Below are 15,000 nucleotides of genomic sequence, written 5' to 3'. Positions count from 1 at the left end.
TTTTTGCCCGGATAGGCACCGGAATGCTTGGCCTTGGCTTGCCATAGCAGGGCATTGCTGGGTTGGGCTCCCTTGGCCTTCCGGGGGCCTTGGACGCTGTCTTGGGAAGACCATGGGCACAAGGCCATGGCATATAGTGAGGAATGGACCACGGTTGGCAAGGCTAGGCATATAGAGAGGAATGGACCACGGTTGCCAAGGTTGCGCAAGTTTTGGGCATTTTTTGCCCGGATATGCCCAAGTATGCCCCGATAGGCCCGTTACGCCCCGGTATGAACGCGTATGCCCGGATAGACTCGGTATGCCTTGGGATACATGCGTATGCCCCGATAGGCTTGGTACGCCCCGATATGCGCACGTGTGCCCCAGTAGGGCTCGGTATGCCCCGGTATGTACGCGTGTGCCCCGATAGGCCCGGTATGCCCCGATATGCACACGTGTGCCCCAATAGGGGTCGGTATGCCCCGGTAGGTACGCGTGTGCCCCGTAATGCACGTTTCGCAGATCTCCCCGCATGTCCCGCCCCTATATGTAATACTTACTTACTTACTTACTTTCTTTCTTGCTTGCTTGCTTGCTTGCAATGGTTGGGAGTGCCCGGCATGCCCCGCTGCAGAGACCAAGGGCGCAATGACTTGGCACCGCGGATGCCGGGACTCCGGCACTTCCCGTGGCACTGATGGTTGGTTCCAAAGACAAAAGGCCGTGCAAGGCCACCGCACCGCGGATGATTTTGCTCGTGCTGGCGCCGTTGTGTGGCCAAAGAACATGCGCGAATGCTCGTGTCGGAAGGGTTGGTGTCCTGGCCCCGCGGGTGTCACGAATGCTCGGTTGCGAAGACCATGGGACCAGAGCCATGGCACGTCGGATGATGGCTCCAGCTGGCGCCCCGGCACTTTCTGTGGCATTGATGCTCGGTTTCAAAGACAAACGTGCGCAGTGCCAGGGGACCGCGGATGACTGCTCGTGCTGGCCCCGTTGGGCGGCATTGATGGTCGGTTGCAAAGAAAATGCGCGATTGCTCGTGTCGGGGCCCGGCAAGCCAAGGCCAAGCGAGCCATGGCACGTCGGATGATGGCTCCAGCTGGCGCCCCGGCACTTTCTGTGGCATTGATGCTCGGTTTCAAAGACAAACGTGCGCAGGGCCAGGGGACCGCGGATGACTGCTCGTGCTGGCCCCGTTGGGCGGCATTGATGGTCGGTTGCAAAGAAAATGCGCGATTGCTCGTGTCGGGGCCTGGCAAGCCAAGGCCAAGCGAGCCATGGCAACGCGGATGATGGCTCGCTAGTGCTGGCGCCGTGCACAGTGGCCTCGCACACTCGCCCTGCACGCTTCCCTTGCACGCAGCCTTGCACACTAGCCTCGCATGCGAGCCTTGCACCCTAGCCATGCAAACTAGCCTTGCACGGTAGCCATGCACACAAGCCGTGCACATTAGCCATGCGCACAAGCCCCGCACACTAGCCTTGCGCACAACCCTTGCACACAAGCCATGCACTCGAGCAATGCACACAAGCCTTGCACTCAAGCAATGCACACAAGCCCTGGACACTAGCCTTGCACACGGGCCTGGCACACAAGCCTTGGGCACTAGCCTTGCGCACTAGCGTTCCACATGAGCCTTGCACACTAGCCTTGGACACTAGCCTTGCACACAGGCCTTGCACACTAGGCATGCTTGGGCGAGCTGATCCCGCATCAAGTCGACGGGTCTAGGCATTCTTGGGCGCAGATCCCGCATCGTCTCGTCGCGTCTGGGCGCAAACACGTCGCGTCTCGTTGCGTCTTCAGAAGTCGTCGCTAACAGCACCTTTGGTTGCCACTGGTGGTTAGGCTGGTTGGTTGCGCAAACCCTATAGGAGGGTGGCATGCTGGTGGGCGTTTTTGCCCGGATAGGCACTAGAATGTGCAGATTTTGGGCGTTTTTGCCTGGATAGGCTAAGGAATGGGCATGCTTTGGGCGTTTTTGCCCGGATAGGCACCGGAATGCTTGGCCTTGGCTTGTCCTAGCAAGGCATTGCTGGGTTGGGCTCCCTTGGCCTTTTGGGCGCCTTGGACGATGTCTTGCGAAGACCATGGGCACAAGGCCATGGCATATGGTGAGGAAAGGACCACGGTTGCCAAGGTTAGGCACCGGAATGCTTGGCCTTGGCTTGCCAAAGCAGGGCATTGCTGGGTTGGGCTCCCTTGGCCTTCCGGGCGCCTTGGACACTGTCTTGGGAAGACCATGGGCACAAGGCCATGGCATATGGTGGGGAATGGACCACGGTTGCCAAGGCTAGGCATATAGAGAGGAATCGCATTTTTGCCCGGATAGGCACCGGAATGCTTGGCCTTGGCTTGCCATAGCAGGGCATTGCTGGGTTGGGCTCCCTTGGCCTTCCGGGGGCCTTGGACGCTGTCTTGGGAAGACCATGGGCACAAGGCCATGGCATATAGTGAGGAATGGACCACGGTTGGCAAGGCTAGGCATATAGAGAGGAATGGACCACGGTTGCCAAGGTTGCGCAAGTTTTGGGCATTTTTTGCCCGGATATGCCCAAGTATGCCCCGATAGGCCCGTTACGCCCCGGTATGAACGCGTATGCCCGGATAGACTCGGTATGCCTTGGGATACATGCGTATGCCCCGATAGGCTTGGTACGCCCCGATATGCGCACGTGTGCCCCAGTAGGGCTCGGTATGCCCCGGTATGTACGCGTGTGCCCCGATAGGCCCGGTATGCCCCGATATGCACACGTGTGCCCCAATAGGGGTCGGTATGCCCCGGTAGGTACGCGTGTGCCCCGTAATGCACGTTTCGCAGATCTCCCCGCATGTCCCGCCCCTATATGTAATACTTACTTACTTACTTACTTTCTTTCTTGCTTGCTTGCTTGCTTGCAATGGTTGGGAGTGCCCGGCATGCCCCGCTGCAGAGACCAAGGGCGCAATGACTTGGCACCGCGGATGCCGGGACTCCGGCACTTCCCGTGGCACTGATGGTTGGTTCCAAAGACAAAAGGCCGTGCAAGGCCACCGCACCGCGGATGATTTTGCTCGTGCTGGCGCCGTTGTGTGGCCAAAGAACATGCGCGAATGCTCGTGTCGGAAGGGTTGGTGTCCTGGCCCCGCGGGTGTCACGAATGCTCGGTTGCGAAGACCATGGGACCAGAGCCATGGCACGTCGGATGATGGCTCCAGCTGGCGCCCCGGCACTTTCTGTGGCATTGATGCTCGGTTTCAAAGACAAACGTGCGCAGTGCCAGGGGATCGCGGATGACTGCTCGTGCTGGCCCCGTTGGGCGGCATTGATGGTCGGTTGCAAAGAAAATGCGCGATTGCTCGTGTCGGGGCCCGGCAAGCCAAGGCCAAGCGAGCCATGGCACGTCGGATGATGGCTCCAGCTGGCGCCCCGGCACTTTCTGTGGCATTGATGCTCGGTTTCAAAGACAAACGTGCGCAGGGCCAGGGGACCGCGGATGACTGCTCGTGCTGGCCCCGTTGGGCGGCATTGATGGTCGGTTGCAAAGAAAATGCGCGATTGCTCGTGTCGGGGCCTGGCAAGCCAAGGCCAAGCGAGCCATGGCAACGCGGATGATGGCTCGCTAGTGCTGGCGCCGTGCACAGTGGCCTCGCACACTCGCCCTGCACGCTTCCCTTGCACGCAGCCTTGCACACTAGCCTCGCATGCGAGCCTTGCACCCTAGCCATGCAAACTAGCCTTGCACGGTAGCCATGCACACAAGCCGTGCACATTAGCCATGCGCACAAGCCCCGCACACTAGCCTTGCGCACAACCCTTGCACACAAGCCATGCACTCGAGCAATGCACACAAGCCTTGCACTCAAGCAATGCACACAAGCCCTGGACACTAGCCTTGCACACGGGCCTGGCACACAAGCCTTGGGCACTAGCCTTGCGCACTAGCGTTCCACATGAGCCTTGCACACTAGCCTTGGACACTAGCCTTGCACACAGGCCTTGCACACTAGGCATGCTTGGGCGAGCTGATCCCGCATCAAGTCGACGGGTCTAGGCATTCTTGGGCGCAGATCCCGCATCGTCTCGTCGCGTCTGGGCGCAAACACGTCGCGTCTCGTTGCGTCTTCAGAAGTCGTCGCTAACAGCACCTTTGGTTGCCACTGGTGGTTAGGCTGGTTGGTTGCGCAAACCCTATAGGAGGGTGGCATGCTGGTGGGCGTTTTTGCCCGGATAGGCACTAGAATGTGCAGATTTTGGGCGTTTTTGCCTGGATAGGCTAAGGAATGGGCATGCTTTGGGCGTTTTTGCCCGGATAGGCACCGGAATGCTTGGCCTTGGCTTGTCCTAGCAAGGCATTGCTGGGTTGGGCTCCCTTGGCCTTTTGGGCGCCTTGGACGATGTCTTGCGAAGACCATGGGCACAAGGCCATGGCATATGGTGAGGAAAGGACCACGGTTGCCAAGGTTAGGCACCGGAATGCTTGGCCTTGGCTTGCCAAAGCAGGGCATTGCTGGGTTGGGCTCCCTTGGCCTTCCGGGCGCCTTGGACACTGTCTTGGGAAGACCATGGGCACAAGGCCATGGCATATGGTGGGGAATGGACCACGGTTGCCAAGGCTAGGCATATAGAGAGGAATCGCATTTTTGCCCGGATAGGCACCGGAATGCTTGGCCTTGGCTTGCCATAGCAGGGCATTGCTGGGTTGGGCTCCCTTGGCCTTCCGGGGGCCTTGGACGCTGTCTTGGGAAGACCATGGGCACAAGGCCATGGCATATAGTGAGGAATGGACCACGGTTGGCAAGGCTAGGCATATAGAGAGGAATGGACCACGGTTGCCAAGGTTGCGCAAGTTTTGGGCATTTTTTGCCCGGATATGCCCAAGTATGCCCCGATAGGCCCGTTACGCCCCGGTATGAACGCGTATGCCCGGATAGACTCGGTATGCCTTGGGATACATGCGTATGCCCCGATAGGCTTGGTACGCCCCGATATGCGCACGTGTGCCCCAGTAGGGCTCGGTATGCCCCGGTATGTACGCGTGTGCCCCGATAGGCCCGGTATGCCCCGATATGCACACGTGTGCCCCAATAGGGGTCGGTATGCCCCGGTAGGTACGCGTGTGCCCCGTAATGCACGTTTCGCAGATCTCCCCGCATGTCCCGCCCCTATATGTAATACTTACTTACTTACTTACTTTCTTTCTTGCTTGCTTGCTTGCTTGCAATGGTTGGGAGTGCCCGGCATGCCCCGCTGCAGAGACCAAGGGCGCAATGACTTGGCACCGCGGATGCCGGGACTCCGGCACTTCCCGTGGCACTGATGGTTGGTTCCAAAGACAAAAGGCCGTGCAAGGCCACCGCACCGCGGATGATTTTGCTCGTGCTGGCGCCGTTGTGTGGCCAAAGAACATGCACGAATGCTCGTGTCGGAAGGGTTGGTGTCCTGGCCCCGCGGGTGTCACGAATGCTCGGTTGCGAAGACCATGGGACCAGAGCCATGGCACGTCGGATGATGGCTCCAGCTGGCGCCCCGGCACTTTCTGTGGCATTGATGCTCGGTTTCAAAGACAAACGTGCGCAGTGCCAGGGGACCGCGGATGACTGCTCGTGCTGGCCCCGTTGGGCGGCATTGATGGTCGGTTGCAAAGAAAATGCGCGATTGCTCGTGTCGGGGCCCGGCAAGCCAAGGCCAAGCGAGCCATGGCACGTCGGATGATGGCTCCAGCTGGCGCCCCGGCACTTTCTGTGGCATTGATGCTCGGTTTCAAAGACAAACGTGCGCAGGGCCAGGGGACCGCGGATGACTGCTCGTGCTGGCCCCGTTGGGCGGCATTGATGGTCGGTTGCAAAGAAAATGCGCGATTGCTCGTGTCGGGGCCTGGCAAGCCAAGGCCAAGCGAGCCATGGCAACGCGGATGATGGCTCGCTAGTGCTGGCGCCGTGCACAGTGGCCTCGCACACTCGCCCTGCACGCTTCCCTTGCACGCAGCCTTGCACACTAGCCTCGCATGCGAGCCTTGCACCCTAGCCATGCAAACTAGCCTTGCACGGTAGCCATGCACACAAGCCGTGCACATTAGCCATGCGCACAAGCCCCGCACACTAGCCTTGCGCACAACCCTTGCACACAAGCCATGCACTCGAGCAATGCACACAAGCCTTGCACTCAAGCAATGCACACAAGCCCTGGACACTAGCCTTGCACACGGGCCTGGCACACAAGCCTTGGGCACTAGCCTTGCGCACTAGCGTTCCACATGAGCCTTGCACACTAGCCTTGGACACTAGCCTTGCACACAGGCCTTGCACACTAGGCATGCTTGGGCGAGCTGATCCCGCATCAAGTCGACGGGTCTAGGCATTCTTGGGCGCAGATCCCGCATCGTCTCGTCGCGTCTGGGCGCAAACACGTCGCGTCTCGTTGCGTCTTCAGAAGTCGTCGCTAACAGCACCTTTGGTTGCCACTGGTGGTTAGGCTGGTTGGTTGCGCAAACCCTATAGGAGGGTGGCATGCTGGTGGGCGTTTTTGCCCGGATAGGCACTAGAATGTGCAGATTTTGGGCGTTTTTGCCTGGATAGGCTAAGGAATGGGCATGCTTTGGGCGTTTTTGCCCGGATAGGCACCGGAATGCTTGGCCTTGGCTTGTCCTAGCAAGGCATTGCTGGGTTGGGCTCCCTTGGCCTTTTGGGCGCCTTGGACGATGTCTTGCGAAGACCATGGGCACAAGGCCATGGCATATGGTGAGGAAAGGACCACGGTTGCCAAGGTTAGGCACCGGAATGCTTGGCCTTGGCTTGCCAAAGCAGGGCATTGCTGGGTTGGGCTCCCTTGGCCTTCCGGGCGCCTTGGACACTGTCTTGGGAAGACCATGGGCACAAGGCCATGGCATATGGTGGGGAATGGACCACGGTTGCCAAGGCTAGGCATATAGAGAGGAATCGCATTTTTGCCCGGATAGGCACCGGAATGCTTGGCCTTGGCTTGCCATAGCAGGGCATTGCTGGGTTGGGCTCCCTTGGCCTTCCGGGGGCCTTGGACGCTGTCTTGGGAAGACCATGGGCACAAGGCCATGGCATATAGTGAGGAATGGACCACGGTTGGCAAGGCTAGGCATATAGAGAGGAATGGACCACGGTTGCCAAGGTTGCGCAAGTTTTGGGCATTTTTTGCCCGGATATGCCCAAGTATGCCCCGATAGGCCCGTTACGCCCCGGTATGAACGCGTATGCCCGGATAGACTCGGTATGCCTTGGGATACATGCGTATGCCCCGATAGGCTTGGTACGCCCCGATATGCGCACGTGTGCCCCAGTAGGGCTCGGTATGCCCCGGTATGTACGCGTGTGCCCCGATAGGCCCGGTATGCCCCGATATGCACACGTGTGCCCCAATAGGGGTCGGTATGCCCCGGTAGGTACGCGTGTGCCCCGTAATGCACGTTTCGCAGATCTCCCCGCATGTCCCGCCCCTATATGTAATACTTACTTACTTACTTACTTTCTTTCTTGCTTGCTTGCTTGCTTGCAATGGTTGGGAGTGCCCGGCATGCCCCGCTGCAGAGACCAAGGGCGCAATGACTTGGCACCGCGGATGCCGGGACTCCGGCACTTCCCGTGGCACTGATGGTTGGTTCCAAAGACAAAAGGCCGTGCAAGGCCACCGCACCGCGGATGATTTTGCTCGTGCTGGCGCCGTTGTGTGGCCAAAGAACATGCACGAATGCTCGTGTCGGAAGGGTTGGTGTCCTGGCCCCGCGGGTGTCACGAATGCTCGGTTGCGAAGACCATGGGACCAGAGCCATGGCACGTCGGATGATGGCTCCAGCTGGCGCCCCGGCACTTTCTGTGGCATTGATGCTCGGTTTCAAAGACAAACGTGCGCAGTGCCAGGGGACCGCGGATGACTGCTCGTGCTGGCCCCGTTGGGCGGCATTGATGGTCGGTTGCAAAGAAAATGCGCGATTGCTCGTGTCGGGGCCCGGCAAGCCAAGGCCAAGCGAGCCATGGCACGTCGGATGATGGCTCCAGCTGGCGCCCCGGCACTTTCTGTGGCATTGATGCTCGGTTTCAAAGACAAACGTGCGCAGGGCCAGGGGACCGCGGATGACTGCTCGTGCTGGCCCCGTTGGGCGGCATTGATGGTCGGTTGCAAAGAAAATGCGCGATTGCTCGTGTCGGGGCCTGGCAAGCCAAGGCCAAGCGAGCCATGGCAACGCGGATGATGGCTCGCTAGTGCTGGCGCCGTGCACAGTGGCCTCGCACACTCGCCCTGCACGCTTCCCTTGCACGCAGCCTTGCACACTAGCCTCGCATGCGAGCCTTGCACCCTAGCCATGCAAACTAGCCTTGCACGGTAGCCATGCACACAAGCCGTGCACATTAGCCATGCGCACAAGCCCCGCACACTAGCCTTGCGCACAACCCTTGCACACAAGCCATGCACTCGAGCAATGCACACAAGCCTTGCACTCAAGCAATGCACACAAGCCCTGGACACTAGCCTTGCACACGGGCCTGGCACACAAGCCTTGGGCACTAGCCTTGCGCACTAGCGTTCCACATGAGCCTTGCACACTAGCCTTGGACACTAGCCTTGCACACAGGCCTTGCACACTAGGCATGCTTGGGCGAGCTGATCCCGCATCAAGTCGACGGGTCTAGGCATTCTTGGGCGCAGATCCCGCATCGTCTCGTCGCGTCTGGGCGCAAACACGTCGCGTCTCGTTGCGTCTTCAGAAGTCGTCGCTAACAGCACCTTTGGTTGCCACTGGTGGTTAGGCTGGTTGGTTGCGCAAACCCTATAGGAGGGTGGCATGCTGGTGGGCGTTTTTGCCCGGATAGGCACTAGAATGTGCAGATTTTGGGCGTTTTTGCCTGGATAGGCTAAGGAATGGGCATGCTTTGGGCGTTTTTGCCCGGATAGGCACCGGAATGCTTGGCCTTGGCTTGTCCTAGCAAGGCATTGCTGGGTTGGGCTCCCTTGGCCTTTTGGGCGCCTTGGACGATGTCTTGCGAAGACCATGGGCACAAGGCCATGGCATATGGTGAGGAAAGGACCACGGTTGCCAAGGTTAGGCACCGGAATGCTTGGCCTTGGCTTGCCAAAGCAGGGCATTGCTGGGTTGGGCTCCCTTGGCCTTCCGGGCGCCTTGGACACTGTCTTGGGAAGACCATGGGCACAAGGCCATGGCATATGGTGGGGAATGGACCACGGTTGCCAAGGCTAGGCATATAGAGAGGAATCGCATTTTTGCCCGGATAGGCACCGGAATGCTTGGCCTTGGCTTGCCATAGCAGGGCATTGCTGGGTTGGGCTCCCTTGGCCTTCCGGGGGCCTTGGACGCTGTCTTGGGAAGACCATGGGCACAAGGCCATGGCATATAGTGAGGAATGGACCACGGTTGGCAAGGCTAGGCATATAGAGAGGAATGGACCACGGTTGCCAAGGTTGCGCAAGTTTTGGGCATTTTTTGCCCGGATATGCCCAAGTATGCCCCGATAGGCCCGTTACGCCCCGGTATGAACGCGTATGCCCGGATAGACTCGGTATGCCTTGGGATACATGCGTATGCCCCGATAGGCTTGGTACGCCCCGATATGCGCACGTGTGCCCCAGTAGGGCTCGGTATGCCCCGGTATGTACGCGTGTGCCCCGATAGGCCCGGTATGCCCCGATATGCACACGTGTGCCCCAATAGGGGTCGGTATGCCCCGGTAGGTACGCGTGTGCCCCGTAATGCACGTTTCGCAGATCTCCCCGCATGTCCCGCCCCTATATGTAATACTTACTTACTTACTTACTTTCTTTCTTGCTTGCTTGCTTGCTTGCAATGGTTGGGAGTGCCCGGCATGCCCCGCTGCAGAGACCAAGGGCGCAATGACTTGGCACCGCGGATGCCGGGACTCCGGCACTTCCCGTGGCACTGATGGTTGGTTCCAAAGACAAAAGGCCGTGCAAGGCCACCGCACCGCGGATGATTTTGCTCGTGCTGGCGCCGTTGTGTGGCCAAAGAACATGCACGAATGCTCGTGTCGGAAGGGTTGGTGTCCTGGCCCCGCGGGTGTCACGAATGCTCGGTTGCGAAGACCATGGGACCAGAGCCATGGCACGTCGGATGATGGCTCCAGCTGGCGCCCCGGCACTTTCTGTGGCATTGATGCTCGGTTTCAAAGACAAACGTGCGCAGTGCCAGGGGACCGCGGATGACTGCTCGTGCTGGCCCCGTTGGGCGGCATTGATGGTCGGTTGCAAAGAAAATGCGCGATTGCTCGTGTCGGGGCCCGGCAAGCCAAGGCCAAGCGAGCCATGGCACGTCGGATGATGGCTCCAGCTGGCGCCCCGGCACTTTCTGTGGCATTGATGCTCGGTTTCAAAGACAAACGTGCGCAGGGCCAGGGGACCGCGGATGACTGCTCGTGCTGGCCCCGTTGGGCGGCATTGATGGTCGGTTGCAAAGAAAATGCGCGATTGCTCGTGTCGGGGCCTGGCAAGCCAAGGCCAAGCGAGCCATGGCAACGCGGATGATGGCTCGCTAGTGCTGGCGCCGTGCACAGTGGCCTCGCACACTCGCCCTGCACGCTTCCCTTGCACGCAGCCTTGCACACTAGCCTCGCATGCGAGCCTTGCACCCTAGCCATGCAAACTAGCCTTGCACGGTAGCCATGCACACAAGCCGTGCACATTAGCCATGCGCACAAGCCCCGCACACTAGCCTTGCGCACAACCCTTGCACACAAGCCATGCACTCGAGCAATGCACACAAGCCTTGCACTCAAGCAATGCACACAAGCCCTGGACACTAGCCTTGCACACGGGCCTGGCACACAAGCCTTGGGCACTAGCCTTGCGCACTAGCGTTCCACATGAGCCTTGCACACTAGCCTTGGACACTAGCCTTGCACACAGGCCTTGCACACTAGGCATGCTTGGGCGAGCTGATCCCGCATCAAGTCGACGGGTCTAGGCATTCTTGGGCGCAGATCCCGCATCGTCTCGTCGCGTCTGGGCGCAAACACGTCGCGTCTCGTTGCGTCTTCAGAAGTCGTCGCTAACAGCACCTTTGGTTGCCACTGGTGGTTAGGCTGGTTGGTTGCGCAAACCCTATAGGAGGGTGGCATGCTGGTGGGCGTTTTTGCCCGGATAGGCACTAGAATGTGCAGATTTTGGGCGTTTTTGCCTGGATAGGCTAAGGAATGGGCATGCTTTGGGCGTTTTTGCCCGGATAGGCACCGGAATGCTTGGCCTTGGCTTGTCCTAGCAAGGCATTGCTGGGTTGGGCTCCCTTGGCCTTTTGGGCGCCTTGGACGATGTCTTGCGAAGACCATGGGCACAAGGCCATGGCATATGGTGAGGAAAGGACCACGGTTGCCAAGGTTAGGCACCGGAATGCTTGGCCTTGGCTTGCCAAAGCAGGGCATTGCTGGGTTGGGCTCCCTTGGCCTTCCGGGCGCCTTGGACACTGTCTTGGGAAGACCATGGGCACAAGGCCATGGCATATGGTGGGGAATGGACCACGGTTGCCAAGGCTAGGCATATAGAGAGGAATCGCATTTTTGCCCGGATAGGCACCGGAATGCTTGGCCTTGGCTTGCCATAGCAGGGCATTGCTGGGTTGGGCTCCCTTGGCCTTCCGGGGGCCTTGGACGCTGTCTTGGGAAGACCATGGGCACAAGGCCATGGCATATAGTGAGGAATGGACCACGGTTGGCAAGGCTAGGCATATAGAGAGGAATGGACCACGGTTGCCAAGGTTGCGCAAGTTTTGGGCATTTTTTGCCCGGATATGCCCAAGTATGCCCCGATAGGCCCGTTACGCCCCGGTATGAACGCGTATGCCCGGATAGACTCGGTATGCCTTGGGATACATGCGTATGCCCCGATAGGCTTGGTACGCCCCGATATGCGCACGTGTGCCCCAGTAGGGCTCGGTATGCCCCGGTATGTACGCGTGTGCCCCGATAGGCCCGGTATGCCCCGATATGCACACGTGTGCCCCAATAGGGGTCGGTATGCCCCGGTAGGTACGCGTGTGCCCCGTAATGCACGTTTCGCAGATCTCCCCGCATGTCCCGCCCCTATATGTAATACTTACTTACTTACTTACTTTCTTTCTTGCTTGCTTGCTTGCTTGCAATGGTTGGGAGTGCCCGGCATGCCCCGCTGCAGAGACCAAGGGCGCAATGACTTGGCACCGCGGATGCCGGGACTCCGGCACTTCCCGTGGCACTGATGGTTGGTTCCAAAGACAAAAGGCCGTGCAAGGCCACCGCACCGCGGATGATTTTGCTCGTGCTGGCGCCGTTGTGTGGCCAAAGAACATGCACGAATGCTCGTGTCGGAAGGGTTGGTGTCCTGGCCCCGCGGGTGTCACGAATGCTCGGTTGCGAAGACCATGGGACCAGAGCCATGGCACGTCGGATGATGGCTCCAGCTGGCGCCCCGGCACTTTCTGTGGCATTGATGCTCGGTTTCAAAGACAAACGTGCGCAGTGCCAGGGGACCGCGGATGACTGCTCGTGCTGGCCCCGTTGGGCGGCATTGATGGTCGGTTGCAAAGAAAATGCGCGATTGCTCGTGTCGGGGCCCGGCAAGCCAAGGCCAAGCGAGCCATGGCACGTCGGATGATGGCTCCAGCTGGCGCCCCGGCACTTTCTGTGGCATTGATGCTCGGTTTCAAAGACAAACGTGCGCAGGGCCAGGGGACCGCGGATGACTGCTCGTGCTGGCCCCGTTGGGCGGCATTGATGGTCGGTTGCAAAGAAAATGCGCGATTGCTCGTGTCGGGGCCTGGCAAGCCAAGGCCAAGCGAGCCATGGCAACGCGGATGATGGCTCGCTAGTGCTGGCGCCGTGCACAGTGGCCTCGCACACTCGCCCTGCACGCTTCCCTTGCACGCAGCCTTGCACACTAGCCTCGCATGCGAGCCTTGCACCCTAGCCATGCAAACTAGCCTTGCACGGTAGCCATGCACACAAGCCGTGCACATTAGCCATGCGCACAAGCCCCGCACACTAGCCTTGCGCACAACCCTTGCACACAAGCCATGCACTCGAGCAATGCACACAAGCCTTGCACTCAAGCAATGCACACAAGCCCTGGACACTAGCCTTGCACACGGGCCTGGCACACAAGCCTTGGGCACTAGCCTTGCGCACTAGCGTTCCACATGAGCCTTGCACACTAGCCTTGGACACTAGCCTTGCACACAGGCCTTGCACACTAGGCATGCTTGGGCGAGCTGATCCCGCATCAAGTCGACGGGTCTAGGCATTCTTGGGCGCAGATCCCGCATCGTCTCGTCGCGTCTGGGCGCAAACACGTCGCGTCTCGTTGCGTCTTCAGAAGTCGTCGCTAACAGCACCTTTGGTTGCCACTGGTGGTTAGGCTGGTTGGTTGCGCAAACCCTATAGGAGGGTGGCATGCTGGTGGGCGTTTTTGCCCGGATAGGCACTAGAATGTGCAGATTTTGGGCGTTTTTGCCTGGATAGGCTAAGGAATGGGCATGCTTTGGGCGTTTTTGCCCGGATAGGCACCGGAATGCTTGGCCTTGGCTTGTCCTAGCAAGGCATTGCTGGGTTGGGCTCCCTTGGCCTTTTGGGCGCCTTGGACGATGTCTTGCGAAGACCATGGGCACAAGGCCATGGCATATGGTGAGGAAAGGACCACGGTTGCCAAGGTTAGGCACCGGAATGCTTGGCCTTGGCTTGCCAAAGCAGGGCATTGCTGGGTTGGGCTCCCTTGGCCTTCCGGGCGCCTTGGACACTGTCTTGGGAAGACCATGGGCACAAGGCCATGGCATATGGTGGGGAATGGACCACGGTTGCCAAGGCTAGGCATATAGAGAGGAATCGCATTTTTGCCCGGATAGGCACCGGAATGCTTGGCCTTGGCTTGCCATAGCAGGGCATTGCTGGGTTGGGCTCCCTTGGCCTTCCGGGGGCCTTGGACGCTGTCTTGGGAAGACCATGGGCACAAGGCCATGGCATATAGTGAGGAATGGACCACGGTTGGCAAGGCTAGGCATATAGAGAGGAATGGACCACGGTTGCCAAGGTTGCGCAAGTTTTGGGCATTTTTTGCCCGGATATGCCCAAGTATGCCCCGATAGGCCCGTTACGCCCCGGTATGAACGCGTATGCCCGGATAGACTCGGTATGCCTTGGGATACATGCGTATGCCCCGATAGGCTTGGTACGCCCCGATATGCGCACGTGTGCCCCAGTAGGGCTCGGTATGCCCCGGTATGTACGCGTGTGCCCCGATAGGCCCGGTATGCCCCGATATGCACACGTGTGCCCCAATAGGGGTCGGTATGCCCCGGTAGGTACGCGTGTGCCCCGTAATGCACGTTTCGCAGATCTCCCCGCATGTCCCGCCCCTATATGTAATACTTACTTACTTACTTACTTTCTTTCTTGCTTGCTTGCTTGCTTGCAATGGTTGGGAGTGCCCGGCATGCCCCGCTGCAGAGACCAAGGGCGCAATGACTTGGCACCGCGGATGCCGGGACTCCGGCACTTCCCGTGGCACTGATGGTTGGTTCCAAAGACAAAAGGCCGTGCAAGGCCACCGCACCGCGGATGATTTTGCTCGTGCTGGCGCCGTTGTGTGGCCAAAGAACATGCGCGAATGCTCGTGTCGGAAGGGTTGGTGTCCTGGCCCCGCGGGTGTCACGAATGCTCGGTTGCGAAGACCATGGGACCAGAGCCATGGCACGTCGGATGATGGCTCCAGCTGGCGCCCCGGCACTTTCTGTGGCATTGATGCTCGGTTTCAAAGACAAACGTGCGCAGGGCCAGGGGACCGCGGATGACTGCTCGTGCTGGCCCCGTTGGGCGGCATTGATGGTCGGTTGCAAAGAAAATGCGCGATTGCTCGTGTCGGGGCCTGGCAAGCCAAGGCCAAGCGAGCCATGGCAACGCGGATGATGGCTCCAGCTGGCGCCCCGGCACTTTCTGTGGCATTGATGCTCGGTTTCGAAGACAAACGTGCGCAGGGCCAGGGGACCGCGGAGGACTGCTCGTGCTGGCCCCGT

Source organism: Tasmannia lanceolata, unplaced genomic scaffold (assembly GCF_043159265.1).
Source record: "Tasmannia lanceolata isolate RefF3 unplaced genomic scaffold, GAP_Taslan_0.1 ptg000051l, whole genome shotgun sequence".
Taxonomy (NCBI): Eukaryota; Viridiplantae; Streptophyta; class Magnoliopsida; order Canellales; family Winteraceae; genus Tasmannia; species Tasmannia lanceolata.
Note: the sequence above shows the minus strand (reverse complement) of the source record.